We start from the raw sequence: 7,058 nt of genomic DNA, 5'->3' as shown, positions 1-7,058 counted from the left end.
GGGACTGAAAACCGGGGTGTTACAAACCTACCCCTCTTAAGAAAATCTCGTCCTCAAGATTTCCGGGTTTACCTTTCCCGGAAGGAAACATACCTTGGGGGTTTCTATGGATGTTGGATGTCTTGCTCCTTTGTGAATACTGACAATTTCTAACTGCCTTGATTCATACCGCAATGTTGGATCTCGAGAATTATTGGGGTTGAGTTCTGATCATCTGACACCAATCCTTTCTGATATCATCTTTTATGTATCCTGTCCTATTGATGATTTGATATCAAGCCTTGCTACTGGGATTGTCCCTCTGGTATTGACATGATTTTCTGTGTTGATCCTATGCATTGAATCGTCCTTGTGACGGTTGTGTCGGTGTCTTCCCACTTGTTGAAATAACTGTTTACCCTGCCAACGTCCATGTGTCAATAGTGGCTTGTCGGGCTCATACTGCCATTGTGGTGTCGTATCCGGTTGGCCCAGTTTACTGATAGTGTCATGTGTTGTCCGGTGATTCGTGTATCGAGTTTTTAGCGGCTTGGTCTGTGACGGGTTTTGGCTATATATCCGGCTTCTTCAACCATGCCCACAAGGTGTTCGACATTTCTCCGCAAGGTACAAATGGACAGTGGCGACGAGTACTTTTTCAACAATTTCATTTGCGATTCAGATGACTCGTTGTCCGGCGGTGAGGAGATGGTGGTTGCTGTTTGGGCGTCCATGACCACATTAGTAGGTAGCGGCCGGTGTTTCGGGCCTCGATTATGGGGCATACTCCGGCGTTGAATCACAACAGAGAGAGCGGTTATTGCCTACTCTGGCGGGACTACTTCCAGTCCCCTGGCCCGCTCTTCAAACACAACCTATTCCGGTGCCGCTTTCGGACAGCTAGACATTTGTTCAACCGTATCCGGGAGGGTTGGTGGCGTACGATAACTATTTCGAGCATAAGGAGGATGCTCTGGGAAAGGTTGGCTTCTACTTAGTGGACTACTCTTGTGAAGACAATCCCCAACCCAATAGGAGAGAAGAGGAAGGGATTTGCCCAAGCACAAGGGAGTGCTAGAAAGGATGTGGAGCGTGCTTTCGGTGTTTTTCAATCTAGATCGGTGTCCTGCTAGAACATGGACCACAAAGAAATTATGGGAGAGGATGATTGCTTGTGTGATCATGCACAACGTGATCGTAGAGGATGAGAGCGAGGATGAAATCTATGATCAAGGGTTTCAATTTCAGGGTGAAAATGTTGTGCCTATGCATGGAGGAGCGACAACGTTTGCACGCACAGTTCACCGAATTTTATCATCAAATGCGTGATTGGAAAACTCACATTTAACTACAAGATGATTTGGTTTAGCATATGTAGGCTCACGTCGGGAACCAATAGATGTATCAAGTTTTCTTTTCAAATGTATTTGTGACCATTTTGGCTTGTAAGCCATGCAATATTGTTCGGTTGTGAAACTATGAAATATCTGTATTTGTTCGTATTATGTGAACTTTGATTGTGAAACTATGAAATATTTGTACTTGTTTAAATTATGTGAACTTTGGTTATAAAACTTTGAGTATATAAGCGCGTTGGGAGCACCGTCAACCCAAACACGAAAGAAGCCGTACACACCGACCCAAACAAACAAACCGCGTGTTGGTTTAGATCGACACGTTGGAGCTGCTCTAACAGCCTATCCTAGCATGAAACGGTGCAAAATAAGTGCTACTCCTTGCATTGGACTGCAACGCCGTCCTCTCTGATGAGCTATATAGGCTTGTGTTTGGTTGAGTTGGTAAAAAGAAGCAGTTGAGTTGGGTTATGGCAATTGGCAATTGGCAAGGCAGTGGAGTGGAGTCACACTGTGTGCGTGGGCGTGCGTCGTGCGGAGCCGTATCCGATTCTTATTCCCGCCTGCCTGGTAAACCGGTCAGGAGAAAAGCAGGCCCGCCCTTTTGCTTGGATACGTGGTACTCTCATTAGCCCAACCCCAACGGAAATGAGCACTGTGCTAGACAGGTAGGGTGCACATTTTCGTGCTGGGAGAAAATGAAGTTGCACGTTTTTTGTACGTCCTAGTACTCCATCCATACCTACATGCCTTTCTTTTGTCACTGGCAATTACACCTAGTGTATCCATAATGTAGCGTATACAGATTTTCTGAAAAGTCAAACATTACAAACTCTAGAGTTTCCACGTGTGACGTGGGAGGAGAGGTTGTCCTCTTGATGTATCTAAGAAGTAAGAATATGTATTTAATATTCTACTAGATGTATAAGTTTTTCTCTACAAACTTGATCAAAGTTTATGAAGTTTGATTTATTTATTTTTTTAAAATGCACTGAACAATGGCTACTGCCTGCCTACTGGTAAGGAGCACAGGGGGGAAGAAGAAACAAGGGGAGGTAAAGAAAAGAAGAAGAAAAATGGTCGTCCTGCTCCCTCCCTCCCTCCCTCTCTCTTAACGGTATGATTAGGATTAGGGTGGTGCCCGACAGCGAGTCATGGAGTTAAACAAGAGGAGAGGTCTCGCTCGCGCGCCTTTATAACTCTCTCCCCCTCGCCATCCATTACTCACCATCACCACCACCCTCTTCATCCTCCTCCAACCGGAACCTCACCAACTCCACCTCCTCCTCCTGCTGCTGCCGCTGTCTCTCTCGCGCGCGCGCCACAGCTGAAGCCAGAATGCAGTCCAGGCACCGGGTGTTCGCCGAGGACCTGCTCCTGGCGCAGCTGCAGGGGGAGGACCACTTCGACAGCGTGCCGGACTCGCTGGTGCTCCTCATCTTCAACAAGCTCGCCGACGCGCGCTCGCTCGGCCGCTGCTCCGCCGTCTCGCGCCGCTTCAACGCGCTCGTCCCGCTCGTCGACGACGCCTGCCTCCGCATCGACCGCGTCATCGCCGCCGCCGACGCCGACGACGCGCTCGCCCTCCCGCGCCAGCGCGGCGTCCTCTCCGGCCTCCTCAAGACCGTGCTCCTCGCCGTGCTCAAGCCCTTCGGCGGACACTGCGACGCCGGGGCCAGGCCCGCCGGCCACGCGGCCGCCAAGCACGCGCCGCACCACTCGCCCGCGCAGGTGCTCAAGAACTTCAGCAGCATCCGCAACCTCCGCATGGAGCTCCCAGTCTCCGACGTCGGCACCGACGACGGCGTCCTCCTCAGGTGGAAGGCCGTCTTCGGCACCACGCTCCAGAGCTGCGTCATCCTGGGCGGGACAAGGCTGGAGCACGCCTCGCACCCGCCCTCCGCCTCCGCCTCCGCCTCCGGGGCCCCGGACGAGCACGACGCCTCGCAGGGGGACGACGACAATGGGAGCATACCCGAGTCCTTCTACACCAACGGCGGGCTGAAGCTGCGCGTGGTGTGGACCATCAGCTCGCTCATCGCCGCGGCCACCAGGCACTACCTCCTCCGCGAGATCGTCAAGGAGCACCCCACCCTGGAGCGCGTGGAGCTGACGGACGCGCACGGCCAGGGCACGCTGTGCATGGAGCGCCCGCAGCTCAAGGAGTTCACCGACAAGCCGCTCGCCGCCGCCGCCGCCGCCAACCGCACGCAGGTGCCGGCCTGCAACATGAAGCTCCGGTACGCGCCCATGCTGGAGCTGTCGGACGGGACGAGGATCCAGGGCGCGACGCTGGTGGTGATCAAGCCCGTGGGCGAGGCCGGCGGCATCGGCGGTGGGCGCAAGGAGCTGGACGAGTTCGTGGCCGGCGCCTTCGACGGGCCCTTCAGGGAGGCCGTGGCGATGCTCAGCAAGCGCCGCACCTACCTGCTAGAGATGAACGGATTCTAATCCTTGCGCGATGGCGATGGCCACCGGATAGATTGCTCTGCTCTGTTGGCTTCAGCTCTGCTCAGTGGCAGGCAGGCAGGCAGGCAGGCACACCGAGGTGTTACTTGTTGTTTGTAACAGCAGCGATCATGTCTCATACTACGTAGTATCTCATTTCTTCGCTACTGCCTTAGCATCATTTCGTTGCGGTGATGTGATGTGATCGATTAATGGATGAATGAAATGAAGTGATACGACATTACCACATAGTACTTACTATATCATTGTTCTCAATATAAAATTGTCTGCAATTTATACTACAGTAGTGAATAAGAAGTTGAGCTTTCCTCATCAACATGAAAAGGAGGAGACTGCATATCTAAACCGAGGTAGTGTGAGTTTGTGACCAGGAAACTAAACCACTGGTGCTTCAGGATAAGCTCCCACGTTGGTGCGGCCCTGAATTTGCATTTGCTCCTATCCTAATCCAATTGTCAAGAATGGTAATCCTATTGCTTCTCTCTTGCACTCTCTAACCCTTGTTCCTAGCCGGACTGAGATGAGAGTTACTTAGTGTTGGGGATAAGCTTTCCGCGATGCACACAATATCCATCCATACAGCAATTCGGATCGGCTTACTTACTTGATCTGCACTGCACATTCTTGTGCCAGACTAGGCAGATCTATTCCGGAGTGCATATGCTACTACTACTTTTTCTTTGTGTTGTACTAGCAGTAATGTAATCCACGCACGCATTATTGACCGGGAATTGGACGAGATGGACATTGTCAAAATGCTTGCTGTGTGGGAGGCAGATGAGATGCCTTGATCTTTATTATTATGTGATAATCATCCTTGACTTGCGGGAGGAGGAAGGCACCAAAACTGTGTAAGGATGGAGATAATGGCATGCTTTGCTGGGTTTGCATTGTGAGCTGCTGTGGATGACATGTGTGTGTCGCGATTACAGAGGGGGTTAGGCTAGACATAGCATGTTTTCCAGCTGTTTGATTCCTTGGGCTATCCATGAGTTCCTGTTGGTTACCAACCACCGGTGCTAGTGATTGTTGGTTGGATGAGCATGCGTTTTGGTAGTACTATATATATTTTTTGGCGTTAGGTTAGTGACTGCGTAAAACAAAACCCATTTTCTTGTGTTGATGTAATGTAATGGAGCAGCTGTGCTGTGATCCTGGATTTGATTGATTAATCTGGTCTGTCTGTTGTGGAGGAGCTGGTGGAGGAGTGCGCTGCGAAGTTAGAGGAAGAAGAAGAAAAGGTAAGCGAGGGAGAGTACGCTCTGTTGCTGCTACTCCAATAAGGATTAGTTTTTGCACAAGTGTACTAAAATGAAATGAAATGGATGAAAAGGAAACATTCTAGGGCTTTTGGACGGTGGTTGGGTTAAAGGCCAATCGCTTTGCTCATGTCCTTCTCCGTCCGTCTGTCTGTCTGTCTGACTGTGTAATGGGTTATGGCCACTGATGTGTGTGATCCTTGATGGACTCCATCTAATCTAATGGGTAATGACAAAAACTGGAGCAATGAGCCGGCACAGGCACAGCAAACAGTGCCAGAATCATGATGGGCATGAATGCTACTTAACACTTAACAGCACACCCATCATCATCAGCTAAAATCACCAACATTAAGACCATGCATCGTCTCAACTGTCTTGAGCAACAAGCACTCAGCAAGCCATCTATCTCAAATTCTCAAGGATGGATGGATAGACACCCGGATCGTTCTCGCCATGTATGCATGTGAGCATTATCCAGACGGACAGACATGTTGAGGCCTGAAACCACATCCAGCCAGGTCAACCTTCATCTCATTTCCCGTGGCTAATTAAACCAACGGCCGCATATGCATTTGCATTTGCATTGGTGGTGTGGTGTGCAGGACGAGGGAATATTAGTCCCGCTCGCCACATGGGCTAATAAACTACTACTAGTACTAGTACATTGCGGTTAGTCTCTAATCCGTATCTTCAAAAACTATTAGCCTCCAGCGTGGCGTCGCTGGCCTTCTCTTGTCTTGCCGCTGGTTGGTTGGCACTACGTGCTTGTGTGCGTCTGCCGTTGAAATGTTGTCGTGCCAGCTAGCTTTGAGTTTGAGTGTGCCCTCAACAAAATTCGTTCGTTCCGTCGGATTGGGTTTGAGTGTGCTTTGTTTTGTTGAAAGGGTCGGGGCCTGTCTTAGGGAGTAATCAATATTTCGTCCTGTTTTCTTTTCTTTCAACGCAAGAATCGGATTACTTTGCTCCTGACTTCACATGGACTGATGGACAAATGCGAAAAAGAGGGAAGAGAAGCGCTCGTGCTAAGCTATGAATATGAACGACGACTTGAGCAACATGCGGATTGCTTGGCAACACAAAAAAGGAACAAATTGACAACAACAGCAACAGCAACATATGATGAATCTTGAAAGTTGACAAGATATGGTGGAATGCAAATCTTGAATGGACTACTTTGCCGAATCCTTTGCGTTTCTTTCCTTTTATTTTCTTTTCTTTTCTTTTCGAGGAGTGGTAGTAAACCGTGTTCTTCTCAAGAGAAGAAGAAGAAGAAGAAGAAGAAGAAGAAGAAGAAAAAAAGAGAGAATGTATTCGGCTATCCAGAAAGGCTACTTCATCGGCTTTATTATACTAATGATGAAAAGAATAACATATGGTGTCTATATTTTTCATCCACCAACATAGCTCTCCCTTTCTAACTAGCGGCAGGAAACTAGATAGATATATGCTACACATATTGCATACAAGTTTAAAGAAACAGAAGGATAAATCATACTACTACTACTGGTTGCGTCTGAACCTGTCGTGATCACAGCTTGTCTATTCGCTGAAGGAACTCTAGTAGCAGTGGCAGAGAATATATGTCCACTAAGGAACGGGGACAGGAACATGGGCCACAATGGCAATTCCCGGGCCTGCTCGACCATATTGAGTTTTTATATGTAAGCTTGTAAAGCAACAGCATCATCACCTAATAAATCAATCCATCTCTCGTACCACCACCGGTGGTATTTAAACAACAGCTGTTGTCCTGAAGCGAAGCGGTGGAAAGGAGCTGTTTCCCTGTAGATTAATGAATGAATGGATGAGTGAGCTAACCCTAACTCCAGCCGTCTCGTCTGGAGCAAACAATCACAGTCGGAGAGGGACACACACACACACACACACACACTTGAGGATCTTCAGACGGGAATAATTAAATTATTATTTATATTTCACGCCCGCCCATATCGTCGACGTATCACATCGCAATGGTGGTTTTAAAACTGTGCGC

At 49.0% G+C, this 7,058-nt stretch overlaps 1 pseudogene; it reads left to right on the top strand.

Annotated features, from left to right (window-relative positions):
* Window positions 1–2,542: 2,542 nt before the first annotated feature.
* On the top strand, window positions 2,543–4,033 carry LOC125551852 (F-box protein At5g46170 pseudogene; annotated as a pseudogene).
* Window positions 4,034–7,058: the final 3,025 nt, after the last annotated feature.

Source organism: Triticum urartu, chromosome 4A, assembly GCF_056163025.1.
Source record: "Triticum urartu cultivar PI428250 chromosome 4A, HENAU_Tu73, whole genome shotgun sequence".
NCBI lineage: Eukaryota > Viridiplantae > Streptophyta > Magnoliopsida > Poales > Poaceae > Triticum > Triticum urartu.
Note: the sequence above shows the minus strand (reverse complement) of the source record. Positions and strands in the feature narration are given on the sequence as shown.